This window comes from Schistocerca gregaria, chromosome 1 (assembly GCF_023897955.1).
Source record: "Schistocerca gregaria isolate iqSchGreg1 chromosome 1, iqSchGreg1.2, whole genome shotgun sequence".
NCBI classification, from domain to species: Eukaryota; Metazoa; Arthropoda; class Insecta; order Orthoptera; family Acrididae; genus Schistocerca; species Schistocerca gregaria.
Window position 1 is genome coordinate 949941394 of NC_064920.1, and position 16306 is coordinate 949957699.

A 16306-nucleotide genomic window follows, 5' to 3' on the forward strand; every position below is an offset into this window, starting at 1 on the left:
AGCCTTGTTTTATGATTCTTGACCCAAGTTTGATTAAGTTGTGCTCTGTGCAAAATTCTACCAGGCTTCTTCTTCTTTCATTTCTTTGCCCCAGTCCATATTCACCTACTACTTTTCGTTCTCTCCCTTTTCCCACTATATCTAATTTTAACCTATCCATTTCCCTTTTTAAATTTTCTAACCTACCTACCCGATTAAGGGATATCACATTCCACGTTCCGATTCGTAGAACGCCAGTTTTCTTTCTCTTGATAACGACATCCTCTTGAGTAGTACCCGCCCGGAGATCTGAATGGGGGACTATTTTACCTCCGGAATATTTTACTCAAGATTACGCCATCATCATTTAATCATACAGTAAAGCTGCATGGCCTCGGGAAAAATTACGGCCGTAGTTTCCCCTTGCTTTCAGCCGTTCGCAGTACCAGCACAGCAAGGCCGTTTTGGTTATTGTTACAAGGCCAGATCAGTCAATCATCCAGACTATTGCCCCTGCAACTACTGAAAAGGCTGCTTCCCCTCATCAGGAACCACACGTTTGTCTGGCCTCTCAACAGATACCCCTCCGTTGTGGAGATTGAAACTGACGATCAGTCCAAGAGTTTCTTACAGCAAGCAGGTTCAAAAGGTTACTGACTGCAGCAGTTACGCCGAAATGAAGAGGTTTACACAGCAGACTAGCATCATGAGTTGTATCAAGCCGGTCTTAGTAGTGAAGAGCACAACAATAGCAACAATTTTTTTCAACGCATTTCTTCGTAGTAGGCAGCTGCTTTCAGTCTTCTTATTCAAAATCTGTATTATTATTTTCAAGAGCTTTATCTCAACAGCAGACCGGCAATCTCGTGCATTATGTATGCTTAACTTAAATGTGACAGACCGACTAAGAGACTGTTTTCATATTGACAACCACAAACAAAGACCATGAAACGTAGTGGGTACAAGTACACAAGGAATGAATTGTTCACTTATGCTTTATTTGACTCTAGACGAAACTTAGTTGGATAAATATATTATATCCAGAGTGGTGAAATTTAAGAACAAGCCATTAGAAACATTAAAACTACTTTATGTACTCAGGCATTAAACCACTATTAAAATTAATCACGAAACGTGTTACTGAATTTTAGCTGCTCTCAAGTATTTACTTTGTCATCACAAGCGGAACACAGCTGTAAATTGAAGGGCCACATAATCGACTTTCACTATACTCACTAATATTAGTTCTATCTGGCTGTTCTGCATATCGAAGATTATTTTTTCCTTCATTGTTGTTGTCCGAGACTATATCACAATTAGAAGTATAGAGTTACGAGACCACATGTAGGAACCGCAGAGCTACAAAGTTTCACTCCCCATATTTCAATGTAAATGAGTTTACTACCAGTCTCATTTTGTGCATTATCTTGTGCCATTCTATTAATATTAGCTGCAGCGTAGTATGATTGTCTGTCAGTGTTGAAAGCTACCGGTAAAGTCTTGATTGCTGAAAAGGACGAAACTGTGTCTGATAATCACCATAAAATTCGTTAGTCACTCTGAAAACTGCTTTTATCCTGAAAGTTAAGATGAAAATTAGAATTAAAAAATGTGTAAAAGCAGGCCGGAGTGGCCGTGCGGTTCTAGGCGCCACAGTCTGGAACCGCGAGACTGCTACAGTCGCAGGTTCGAATCCTGCCTCGGGCTTGGATGTGTGTGATGTCCTTAGGTTAGTTATGTTTAATTAGTTCTAAGTTCAAGGCCACTGATGACCTCAAAAGTTAAGTCGCATAGTGCTCAGAGCCACTTGAACCATTTTTTAAATCTGTAAAATATGTTTCCATATGTCATATAAGTGAAACTACAATGAAAGCGATCTTTCAGAAATGTATTACTTACTTTCTTATGGTATAGTAAATGCACAGTTGTTGCGAAAGATGCCACCGTATTTAGAAAAAGAGAAATGCTGTTATAACAGTACATTAGTACTGATAGTACAATTTTTTCATCCACGGGGGGGGAGATACAATAATTCCCTCGGCATTGAGTTAAATCTTATAAAGTAATATCGAAAGAGATGTTACGGACTGAACATGCTTTCACTCCTTTTAATCCGTACCAATGATTTGCATCAGCCATGTCATGAAGCAGAAAGCTGCGGCAGCAAAGCACCAAACTGTTCTTACCGGAAGTGAAGCCACGCTCGAGGGCACTTTACGGGTATTGCTACTGCGGGAACGAAATTTTGAGTATGTTTATCTCTGATATGCGGCTCTATTTGAATCGATACACAATAACAACTTTCGAGATCAGACAGAATGGGGATGCGCCTTGGGAATTCAGAATCGGCTTTTATAACCCCTTTTCGATATGAACTGCGGTGTTCTCCATTCAGTACCAGCAGAACGATCTTGTCCACGAGAGCAGCTCTCGCCGCTCGCTGCTCCAGTGTATTCGCGTGGGACTCGTCTGATCAGAACACCAGTACGTGTAGGCAGAGTGAGGATAAAAAAATCTCGTGCTAAATTGATTACTTTTAAAACTGTAACTTACTTTCTGATTTTATTTTTAAATAGAGCCTAACTGTCTTATGGAAAGTGTATTGTTGCTGCACACAGGCGAAAAATAGCTTTATGGGTTTTTGTAGCTTCCATCCATATCATGGAGACAAATCGAGCGAAGGAGATCTGTTGTTGGTTATCTTTATCCCTTTATCTAGGCTGAGCTTCGTGTCGCTGTTTTGCTGGTTGTTGAAGCAGCGTGTAATACTCTCTCAGCAGAACGCTGTAATGATACATTATATTTTCTGCAGTCACCTGCACAGAAAGTGAGTAAGTTTTGTGTCTTTTTCTCGTACTTCTACAAGCAATATTAAATGCCGTTCCTTCCAGTACCTCCTGTATCAAGAGCTAATGATCTCATGAGCTCACAGGAAGTCTTGAAACATGGTACGTAATTGTACCGTATTACTAAACATGCCCACCTGAATTCTGTAGGAAACTCCCATCAGAAGAAGAAGTCGGTAAGTATTATAAAAAATGTCTTCGTACCAGTTTTACTGCCTGCCTTCTCTGCTTAGGAATATTGTACATTGTTTTCTGTGGGAGACAGAAACTAACAACGTGAATAATAATGCCTTACCATCCAAGTCTGAGTTTGACAATCATACCGATCAGTGAAATTTACCAAAGGGCGCTAATCTGTGAGCGCAGATGTGCCCATTTAAGTCGGTGTGTACCTATTAGGGATCACTGGTGATATCCCTTCAAGATGCATCACATGTTTTCTGTATTGCACATGTATGCGGTAAGTGAATATACACTTCTGGCCATTAAACCAGCTACACCAAGAAGCAATGCAGATGATAAACGGTTATTTATTGGACAAATATATTAGACTAGAACTGACATGTGATTACATTTTCACGCAATTTGGGCGCATAGATCCTGAGAAATCAGTACCCAGAACAACCACCTCTGGCCGTAATAACGGCCTTGATACTCCTGCGCATTGAGTCAAACAGAGCTTGGATGACGTCTACAGGTACAGCTGCCCATGAAGCTTCAACACGATACCACAGTTCAACAACAGTAGTGACTGGCGTACTGTGACAAGCCAGTTACTCGACCACCATTGGCCAGAGGTTTTCAGTTGGTGAGAGAACTGGAGAACGTGCTGGCCAGGCAGCAGTCGAACATTTTCTGTATCCAGAAAGGCCCGTACAGGACCTGCAACATGCGGTCGTGCATTATCCTGCTGAAATGTAGGGTTTGGCAGGTATCGAATGAAGGGTAGAGCCACAGGTCGTAACACATCTCAAATGTAACGTCCACTGTTCAAAGAGCCATCAGTGCGAACAAGAGGCGACCGAGACGTGTAACCAATGGCACCCCATACTACCAAGACGGGTGATACGCCAGTATGGCGAGGAAGAATTCACGCTCCCAAGGTGCGTTCGCCGCGATGTCGCCAAACACGGATGCGACCATCATGATGCTGTAAACAGAACCTGGACACATAGGAAAAAATGACGTTTGGTCATTCTTGCACCCAGGTTCGTCGTTGAGTACACCATCGCAGGAGCTCCTGTCTGTGATGCAGCGTCAAGGGTAACCGCAGCCATTGTCTCCGAGCTCATAGTCCAAGCTGCTGCAAACGTCTTCGAACTGTTCGTATAGATTGTTGATGTCTTGCAAACGTCCCCATCTGTTGACTCATGGATCAAGACGTGGGTGCATGATCTGTTACAGCCATGCGGATAAGATGCCTGTCATCTCGACTGCTAGTGATACGAGGCCTTTGGGATACAGCACGGTTTTCCGTATTACCCTTCTGAACCCACCGATTACATATTGTGCTAACAGTCATCAGATCTCTACCAACGCGAGCAGCAGTTTCGCGATACGATAAACCGCAATCGCGATAGGCTACAATCCCTTTATCAAAGTCGGATACGTGATGGTACGCATTTCTCCTCCTTACACGAGGCATCACAACAACGTTTCACCAGGCAACGCCGGTCAACTGCTGTTTGTATATGAGAAATCGGTTGGAAACTTTCGTCATGTCAGCACGTTGTAGCTGTCGCCACTGGCGACCACCTTGTGTGGATGCTCTGAAAAGCTAATCATTTGCACATCACAGCATCGTCTTCCTGTCGGTTAAATTCCTCGTCTGTAGCACGTCATCTTCGTGATCTAGCAGTTTAATGGCCAGTAGTGTATATGTGGCGGTCAGAGCAAGATGGGGTCAGTCCTACAGTCACCATTACTAACCAGAGCTTAACATACGTTAGGATCATCAGGAAATAGATTTATGTATTCATTCAGATTACAATGTTGTAACGTGAAGAGCCAGGAAATTCTAAATCTATCATATTCAGAGATAATGGTATTTGCAACGACGATTCTGTTTTTCAGACACTTGGTTGGCAGAAGCATTCTGTTGCTAATGATGTTGTGAATGTCATCTGTAGTGAGAAATATCGACCCACATTAACTCGAGCAGTGAGTTATCCTAACACAATCACTCTGACAAAATGTTCTATATTTAAAGAAGTACATGGAATTATGAGCAAAATTCCGTCTCTTGCTGCAACTGACTGTTAGGCATTGACTAGCTAGAGGTGTAGAGTCGTGAACTTCTCATTGTAAAGAGAAGGTAATTTTTTAAGGATGTCGTGCTTCATTGTGCGGTTATATCCAGCCTCCAGGTGTCTTATGAAGTTTCTACAATTGCTACCGAGCGAGGTGGCGCAGTGGTTAGCATACTGGACTCACATTCGGTAGGACGACGGTTCAAACCCGGCCATCCGGGTTTAGGTTCTCCGTGATTTCCACAAATCGTTCCAGGCAACTGCCGAGATTGTTTCCTGGAACTGGCACGGGCGATTTCCTTCCCCATCCATGAGACAGTCCGAGCGTGTGGTCCTTCTCTAATGATCTGGATGTCGACGAGACGTTAAACCAACTCTTCCCTTTTCTTCCTACGTTTGCTGGTCTTGTTTCACACAGCGCAGTAGTATCATTCATGACTCTCGTTGTTGTTGTTGTGGTCTTCAGTCCTGAGACTGGTTTGATGCAGCTCTCCATGCTATTCTATCCTGTGCAAGCTTCTTCATCTCCCAGAACCCACTGCAACCCACATCCTTCTGAATCTGCTTAGTGTTCATGACTCTCATTGTTGACGAAATAGAAAGATGTTTCGCTCTTCAGCCCATTGTCCCATGTCATTGTTCACTAGTGACCATAAACTGTGTTGCATTCTACTGACTTCTGTCGAAGAAAAATCGTATAACTCACGAATGCCACTTCCCAGTCAGATTGCAAATAGCGTCATTATTTTTATCTAGCCCTCTACCCGTTCACGTATGCCAATGTACGTACAGAAAATCCACTCTCTCGGAGTGACGGCCTCGGGTTTGCTGATCACGTCGCGATTTGTCACTGGGGGAAGCGTGGAGGAAGTTCTGGATTTAATGAAAGCTTGAGGAGAGTTTTATGTTCCACCGTCGAGAAGCTAATTGATAGCGTAATAGGAACTGTAATTACACAAGTATGGGAAAATAAGCCGAAAGTGTCCATTTGAAAGATTGCACCATGGTACTGAGCTTTTATGATTTTCTACTGTAAGGTGGGATATATGTTTCCAGAGTGCTCCTCTCAAATGCGAGTAAAGTGTACAAACGCAGCACTACTTGAAATAAAGAGTTTGTCTCTAAACGGAACGATGTCAAAGGCTAGTGCAGTGCTTAAGCTAAGGTACTCGGAAAAAGCAACAAACTGTCTGCCTAGCAGCCAGGGTTAACGATCTGTTACTCTTACGTCAGTCGTATAGATTTTAGTGCAGCGTACACAGGCACTTGCAATTGCTGAGGAGCTAACGGTATTGGCACTACTGCTGTAACATCATCGCGTTTCTGTCGGAGGTGCTTCGCTACCACCACGTACTTGGCGAACCGGTGGTTTCCTGTGATTTGCTGAGTGGTTGCAATTGGCATCTGTGCCTTGCTGTCCCCCATTAGCGACTGGTAATTAACGAGCTTTGATCGGCGGATGTCACTCCTCCCCATTAATCCGCTAGAGTGCTATTTACGGTTATGTGCTCAGTGCCATGTAGATGCAGTGTTTGTTGACAACTAGCTCAACAGCTAATGCTAAATCATGACCTGCGAATGCTACTGCGCAAGTACGTAGCCTTCACTGGTCCCGCAGAATGACATACCTACAAAACAATGAGGCTGCCTTCGTAGGACAATGGAAGACGATGACCAGATGTACTGGAAAGAAGGAAGTTGACGATGAACATCGCTTCGATACTGACGATATTAATTACCGAGCGTAAGCTTTGATAAAGCGTGGGTTGGGTAAGGAAACAGTAATTTTTTTTTCAAAAATATTATCATGGCTTTCCCCTAGGGGAGCCGAAGAAGAGACCAAAGTACGGTCAGAAGAGGGTATGAGAACTTCTACTTGCCTTGAGTACTGTACCCTTTGTCCGAGTAAGCAGCCCTTCACACACATATATGTATAATTTCTTCCAGAGACTAGTAGCCCTTCTAAAAGTATCTGCTGGTTAGCTGCCGATTATGCTCATTTCACAACATATATGTATTAAATCCGCTCTTCCTACATGACGCACTATAAAACGGATCACTATTGAAACTGAATTCTTGGAAACGTCGTCCGAAGACAGTCACTTTTTGTTGTTTTAATACTGCTCCGAGACAATGCTCTATGACTTCTCATAGAACATCCTTTAAGGAAAGGTAAGCCTACGTTTGTAGCATTTGTACACCTAGACAAAGTGCTTGACAATGCTGCCTGGAATATTTTCTTTGAAATTTCGAGGGCAGCAGCAGCAAAGCACAAAGAGCGAAACGCTACTTACATCTTATACAGAAACCAGATGGAAGCTATAAGAATCGAGGGACAGGAAACAGACAATTATTGAGAAGAGAGTGGGACAGGGTTGTAGCCTATCCCCCATGTTATTCAATCTGTACATTGACAAAGCAGTAGAGGAAACATTTGGAGTGGAAATTAAGGTACATGGAGAGGAAAAACTTTTAGGTTCGCTGATGACGTTTTAATTTTGTTATAGACGGCAAGGGACTTGGAAGAACATTTAAACGGAACGGACAGTGTCTTGAAATGAGGATATAAGATAAACATCAAGAAAAGCAAAATGAGGACAATGAAATTTAGTCAAAGTAAATGAAGTGATGCTGAGGCCATTAGTTTAGGAAATGAGGCAATGAGAGTAGTAGGGAGTTTTGCAATTTGGGCAACAGAATAACTGATGATGGCCGAAGTAGAGAGCTTATAAAATATAGACTGGTAATGGCAATAAAAGCTTTTCTGAAGAAAATAAATTAGTTAACGTCGAATCTAGATTTAAGTGTCAGGTCCTATTTTTTGAAAGCAATTGTAGCAGCTGTGTACGGAAATGAAACATGGACGATAAGCAGTATAACAGAATAGAAACTTTTGAAATGTCGTGCTGCAGAAGAATACTGAAGATTAGATAGATCACTTACGTAATAAGGAAGTAGTGAATGGAATTAGGTAGAAAAGTGTGGCAGAGCCTGACTAGAAGACAGAATCGGTTGGTAGGACACATTCTGAGATCAAAGGATCACCAATTTGGTATTGGAGGGAAGCGTCGATAGAGGGGCGAGGGGTAGGGGTGAAAATCGTAGAGCGAGACAAAGAGATGAATCCAGTAAGCAGGTTCAGAGGGATACAGATTGAAATATTTACTCGGAGATGAAGAGGCTAGCACAGGATAGAGTAACATGGAGAGTTATATCAAACCAGTCTTCGAACTGAGCGCCACAATAACATACTGCTTCAGTGACTTACGGAACTATCACCACAATGGCCATTCACTATACATGACCAATGTAGAATGCTATCCTTTCACAGACTGTTATATAACTGGATGCAGTTATGTAGATCAATCTTTGTTCATACATATGTAGAACCACAAGCGAAAATCTTGATCTTGTGACTTATGTTAGAAGAGAGCTTGAAGGAAGATAAATCCAGCGATATGGTATTTGTTGTTTTAGATAAAACGTTTCGGAAGCTTGACTGAAATCCATGTTTTGAAACTCTGAATGACTCGCTATGACTCTCTATGGTCCAGGAAGCGAAAGGTTTTCTGTAACTTGTACAGAGACCAGACTGTCCTTATAAGATTCGAAGGACACAAAAGTGAAGCAGTAGCTGAGAATGAGTTGAGGCAGATGGCTAGCATATCCCAGTGTTATTCAATCTGTACACTGACAAACCTGTGACGAAAACCAAGTAAAAATATAGAAAATGGATTAAAGTTCATGGAGATCAAATAGAAGCCTTAAACTGAGCAGATACTAAACATTCATGGTGGCGTCTATTTGTTATATATCGTGTCTCCATACCACTGTCGCGCAACGACGCTCTGAGCGTGTTTTTTTTAGGGAATTAACTAGTTTGAAATTGGGACCTGTTGCTGGTAAGGAGACGCCAGACCACACATGACATGTAGAATTCAGAAGAGTTCAGTGAGACTAGTGATGATATAACCAAATACTTAATGATCTCAGCGTCAGCTCCACTGCACTCCCTGTAAAAGAATCTTAATACTAACTAAATTTAGTGGAAGGGGTTCAAGGCTTTCCTACTTTTAGTTAGCTGGTAAAATAACCTCGAGAAAGTAGTTAAGATTACCACTGGAATTTTTATTCTACTCACAAAACATCGTTTATAAATTGCACTATTGATAAAAGGAAATGATTTAATACAGGATGGTAAAAACCAACTGCGTTCAACAAAAATGTGAACGAATATTCCCTGAATGGGTTTCCAAGTTCTACAATCGACTGAAGGATGACCTATGCCATATCACATCTATAATCTAGGTTTAATTTAAGTTTCACAAAAGAGAAAACTATGAAAATGATCTACAGTGACTCTCAATTATCTTTAATTACTTATGTAACTTGTCGTAAATTACAGTGGCTGATGTGGCTTCTCAATAACTATATAAAAGAAAAATCATCGCGTTTCAGATCTGTTCTTCAAGTGGCAAATGTGAACACCATGAATTTTAATTAACGATAGACACTAGTATTAGGCAAAAAGGGGGTGTAACAGATGAGACTACTGCAGTTCTGAGTAAAGCCTTATGCGCTCAAAAATGCGGCATCGCGTGCGTTCGTTACCTTGTCGGTGTTTAGGCAGCGTCAGGGCAGCGGCGGGCAGCACAGCTCCGCTCACCTAGCCATCTCGGAAGGAACTCTCACCTAACGTCTCCTTACTACATTTACCGAAGTCGTTTTTTTTTTAAAAAACCATCTGGCTGTGTTTTCATCTGACCAATCAGGGTCTCAATGTTAACCTTAAGCTCCGCCTACAAAAATTCTGTCTATCCAATGAGAAACGTTATACTTTTCGTGGTGGGGCAAGGTTTTTTAAAGTTTGCAACCTAACAGAGACGCTAAAAAGTCTTACGCTAGAACCTGCAGCTGGTGTGGTCCTTATAGCGTTATTGTAAGATCTATACAGTTCTTCTGGAGGGCTCTATCTTTTAACATGGGCTGGGGAGTGGTCCTAATGTAAAAGACACGCGAAAAGGCCGACGCTCAAACTTGCGGGTGGTAGTGGCCCTTTTTGTGTTATCGTATGATCTATACTGTTTTTCTGGAGGGCTCTAGCTTTTAACATGGGCTGGGCGGTGGTCCTTGACGTAACAGAGACGCAAAAAAGTCTGACGCTACAACATGCGGGTGGTAGTCTTAGAGGTAGGCTGGCACGTGGGTGTCCAGTCCGTCCCTTATCGTAGGTGCTTCTAGCTTAACACGGTTCTGCTCTCGGCTTCTGTTCTCGTTTCTCCCCTCGGAACTGGGTTGGTTTCACGGTGGGAAGGTACGACATGCATTTACGAATTCTTGTGTTAGTCTGTGGTATTCCTTTTGCTCACTCGTTACTCGTATTACTTTGGTTAATTTAATGTCACGATTTATTCGGAGCTATGTGACATACTACCAGATTTGCTTATAATGTCAGGGTTTTCATGGAAGGTGTTGGATTTGCCTGACACCTTACATATAACCACCCTTCGAACTTAATTTTTGCACCGAATTTAGGCAATGATTGAATCGTTGTCTAAGTCAGTCAAATATTCTCTAATTTATCTAAATTTTGTTGCACACTGTTCAGCAACATTATTCTGTTCTATTCTAGTTTGTATTACTAATTTATATTTTTATTTTCTTCCAGATTATAATTAAAAATGACAAGAGAAGAATATTTTTATGCTATTTTTAATTTTTAATTATTTTCTTTCCTTATTTAAGTGTGTAGTTTGTTTTTTAAGAAGTTTGTTATCGAAAGTGAGGAGTCTTTCACATCGATTTTCTTAGAAATATTGTTTTTATAAATGTAGTAATTAAGTAAAATCTATTCCTAACACATTTTCTAAATATCATGTGCAAGCAAAATGTTTTTTTTTCCAGACAGTCATTTCAACATTGTTACACTAACAAATAAGAATTATTTCCAAGAATTGCTCTGACAAAGAAATATACATACACAAGTATTGAGATATTATCCTAATAAATGATACAAATATTAAAAAAATTGTTTTGACCAAGAGATGTACATACACACATTTTGAGGTATTACACTAATAAATGGTACAAATGTTAAAGAAAGGGAAAACATCCAACAAGATAATTTTTTATTCTTTGTTTTTATAAGGAGAAAATAAGTAAAATATAGTTATTCTTTTATTTTCATGAGGGGAAAATAAGTGGTATATAGCTTCTTTATATACTGTCCATTTCAGAACTAATGACTTATTTTTATCGATAGTCGATTTTTTACTTAAGTCCATAGTCAATGACTGCTATTTTGTAGTTCATTAGATGTCTGGTGTGCTTAATTTGTTTAGTTTTTTACACCTCTCTTTTGCACAATTCCTACATCACATAATTTGATTTCACACGTTCACACAATCCTATGAATGTTTAACCATGAGGTTGGCGAATGTTTTTGCATGAAGGTGATGGACTTGAGCGAGATGGATGTGGGCAAGTATTTGATGTATAGCTTCGTTCGACTTTCCTTGTTAGCTTTGAAAGTATGTGTTGCTGTTGTGGAGGTCCCATAATGGAATGTAGCTGTGAGTGCAGAATCTCGTGGTTTACTGGCTTTGTATGCGTGAATGTCATCATTATGTGTCGCTGAAAGCGGTCGTTTTTCGTTGTAATACTTCGCAGACGACTAGTTTACAATAGGATAGGGATTGGTTGAAGGTGTGTCATCTATTCTTCACCCATCTTCTTTCTTGGTCTCCATCTTGCGAATCTTCAACTTCTTCCTGCTTTTTCTCTGCTTCTTACTTGCTTCTTGGTTCTTCTCTGGCCAGGATATGGAAATATTTATTGATAACTAGTCGTTTTGAAGTTCTCCTCCTAGTAACAGTTTGATAAATTGTTTGGGCGTGTCATTTTTACTTTGTGGAAATTCTTCTTCAGTTTCGTGCATCACCGTGCTGTTTAATAGCAGTAGTGTGACTATTACAAGTATTTTTTGCCAGCAGTGGCTTGTCCAAGCGGTCTTCTCGTCGGGCAGTTTTTTGTTCGCTCCGCTGAGTGGGGGGCGCCCTGGGGTTTACGAGCGGCGAAAGTGGGGTGTCTTCTTGTCTGTTCATACTGACGTTCGGCGTCCCGTTGCTACAGGGCTCAGGCACTCTATGGTTCCGCTTGGCAGATATACAGCTTCCCATTTCAGCTACAAGGGCCTTCTGTTGGTCTCGCTGTCCTTGTGTCTTGCTAATTACGTCCTTTTCTTTCTTAATACTTCTCGTGTTGCAATTTGTGGGTCGTTGCATCTGGTCTTTGTTGCAGTTTTTACAATGGTTATTACAAAGAGTTTTACTTATAATCATCTAACATATGTCTAGTATCTACTTGTTTTACGCCTTCTTAAAAAGCATTACAAATTTCGGCGCCCTTTCCATATTACAATTCTAAGATATTTGGAGTCTTAACGTCTACTTAAGAATCCTCAAGTTTGTTTTTTTATTTTTGTGTCGTGTCGTGGTGTATAACATTTTAGTATTTCATGCTTTTAGACTATCTACGCTTTATCCCTTACCTTAATCTATGGTACTATTGGTGTTATTATTGAAACTACTTTCTTTTTCCCACCTTCCTCTCTCTTCATTCTTCTTTCTCCTGACGATCTTATCTGCAACATAATCTTGAAATATTGTGCTGATTATTTACGAGTAACAAAATTAATCTTCAAAGTTATACAGAAAGTGTTTAATACTGCCAGTCTTAGTTAAAAATACCTCTACTTTATCTCGTAAAATACCCTCTAATTCTCTTTTACTGTGTTCCAAAATACCTTGAACTTCTTGCAATTTTTCGTCGATTTCTTTATGGACTTCTAACATGAGTTGAGGCGATTCCTTCTTTTGTGCATACCACTCTAATTCTTCATTCTCTTTATCTTGCGTAGTTCTTAATTGTTTGTTTATAACTGGTATTTGTTCTAATTTTAGCTTTTGCTCAAAGAGAAGTGTGACATTCCCGAATGTTACGCTACCTTTCCCCATATCTATTATCGCTCGTCTCTCATTTAAAAAATCTGCACCTATAATCAAATCTACAGTTAATTTAGGTATAATCACGAAGTTGGCTTCGATCTTTTGACTTTGGCACGAAAGAGTTAACCTTGTTTGTCTCGTAACTTCCGCAGCATTGCTTTTAATAGGACTTCATACTTTAATCTTATGTGTTTTCAGAACTGGCAATTCCTCATTGGCATTACACTGCATGAATAAATTTTCTGAGATTGCAGTCAGTTCACTTCCGCTATCAATTACAATTTTGACTGGGATATGCTTTACCATGGCCTTCACAATTGGTTGAATTTGAAAGGTTTGGTTCTGATCTTCTTCTTCTTGCATCAACGAATCCTCCACTGAATCATACATGAGTCGTTTTAGGAATTTCCCTTGTGAATTCGAACTTACTGTAGGATAAGCTTCGAGTGCAAACTTCTCTCTCTTTTATTTCCTCTTCTTTATTTCTTCCTTCATTTACACTTTCTTCAACATCCTCTACTTTTTCCTCATCCTCGTCTATCTTCTCCTTCTTCGTCGCTACTTCCACATACTCGCATCTAAATGCACTAATTACCTCTTCATAACTTCCTTCATTATATACGTTGGGTTGTGTGACCACTTGTAACTTATTTTCAACGTCTGTCGACTGGGCACTATCCTCATTGAATTCGCTTTCCCTGGTTTCCATCTCAAATAGCTCTGCAATGCTCATTACTTCTCCTTTCCTCCTACATTCGTTGTGCATGGTTCTGATAATTCATCATCCTCGTCAGTATTACCCAATTAATTTCGTCCCAACACGATATTATTATTTTCTTGTCTTAAAGGGGAACACAAGTGAATTAATAGTGCCTGTAAAAGGGGTAATAATACAAACATCAACGAAAGTAAAATATGGTTAATGAAGTATTATCGTATGAAATCTGGCGTCGTTCACAGAATGAGGTTAGAATATGAAATACTGAAAGAATTAGATGACTCATTATCTTGGCAGGAATGAATTATGGTATAAATTGCAATTTTGCAATAGCAAAGAAAGCATTACTGAAAAACAGAAGGTTATTAAAATCAAATACAACATTTAAAACATAGTATTTTCTGAATATACCTGTCAAAAGTGTAGCCTTATGTTATTGTTGTTGTTGTCTTCAGTCCTGAGACTGGTTTGACACAGCTCTTCATGCTACCCTATCCTAAGCAAGCTTCTTCATCTCCCAGTACTTACTGCAAACCACCCCCTTCTGAATGTGCCGAGTGTGTTCATCTCTTGGTCTCCCTATACGATTTTTACCCTCCACACTGCCCTCCAATGCTAAATTTGTGATCCCTTGATGCCTCAGAACATGTCCTACTGACCGGTCCTTCTTTTTGTCAAGTTGTGCCACATACTCCTCTTCTCCCCAATTCTATTCAATACCTCCTCATAAGTTATGTTATCTACCCATCTAATCTTCAGCATTCTTCTGTAGCACCAAAATTCGTAAGCTTCTATTCTCTTCTTGTCCAAACTATTTATCGTACACTTACATACATGGCTACACTCCACACAAATACTTTCAGAAAAGACTTCCTGACACTTAAATCAATACTTGATGTTAACAAATTTTTCTTCTTCAGAAACGCTTTCCTTGCCATTGCCCGTCTGCATTTTATATCCTTTGTACTTCGACCATCATAGTTTATTTTGCTCCCCAAATAGCAAAACTCGTTTACTACACTCCTGGAAATGGAAAAAAGAACACATTGACACCGGTGTGTCAGACCCACCATACTTGCTCCGGACACTGCGAGAGGGCTGTACAAGCAATGATCACACGCATGGCACAGCGGACACACCAGGAACCGCGGTGTTGGCCGTCGAATGGCGCTAGCTGCGCAGCATTTGTGCGCCGCCGCCGTCAGTGTCAGCCAGTTTGCCGTGGCATACGGAGCTCCATGGCAGTCTTTAACACTGGTAGCATGCCGCGACAGCGTGTACGTGAACCGTATGTGCAGTTGACGGACTTTGAGCGAGGGCGTATAGTAGGCATGCGGGAGGCCGGGTGGACGTTCGGCCGAATTGCTGAACACGTGGGGCGTGAGGTCTCCACAGTACATCGATGTTGTCGCCAGTGGTCGGCGGAAGGTGCACGTGCCCGTCGACCTGGGACCGGACAAAAGCGACGCACAGATGCACGCCAAGACCGTAGGAACCTACGCAGTGCCGTAGGGGACCGCACCGCCACTTCCCAGCAAATTAGGGGCACTGTTGCTCCTGGGGTATCGGCGAGGACCATTCGCAACCGTCTCCATGAAGCTGGGCTACGGTCCCGCACACCGTTAGGCCGTCTTCCGCTCACGCCCCAACATCGTGCAGCCCGCCTCCAGTGGTGTCGCGACGGGCGTGTATGGAGGGAGGAATGGAGACGTGTCGTCTTCAACGATGAGAGTCGCTTCTGCCTTGGTGCCAATGATGGTCGTATGCGTGTTTGGCTCCGTGCAGGTGAGCGCCACAATCAGGACTGCATACGACCGAGGCACACAGGGCCAACACCTGGCATCATGGTGTGGGGACCGTACACCTCTGGTGATCATCGAGGGGGACACTGAATAGTGCACGGTACATCAAAACCATCATCGAACCCATCGTTCTACCATTCCTAGACCGGCAAGGGAACTTGCTGTTCCAACAGCCAGGGTAATTGACTTACACCTTCTACAGCAAGTTAGGTGGCACAGGATACTTGCGGACGTGCAAGTATCCTGTGCCACCTAATGTGCTGTAGAAGGTGTAAGTCAATTACCCTGGCCAGGAAGATGTCCGGATCTGTCCCCCATTGAGCATATTTGGGACTGGATGAAGCGTCGTCTCATGCGGTCTGCACGTCCAGCACGAACACTGGTCCAACTGAGGCGCCAGGTGGAAATGGCATGGCAAGCCGTTCCACAGGACTACATCCAGCATCTCTACGATAGTCTCCATGGGAGAATAGCAGCCTGCATTTCTGTGAAAGGTGGATATACACTGTACTAGTGCCGACATTGTGCATGCTCTGTTGCCTGTGTCTATGTGCCTGTGGTTCTGTCAGTGTGATCATATGATGTATCTGACCCCAGGAATGTGTCAATAAAGTTTCCCCTTCCTGGGACAATGAATTCACGGTGTCCTTATTTCAATTTCCAGGAGTGTATTTTAAGTGCCTCATTTCCTAATCTAATTCCCTCA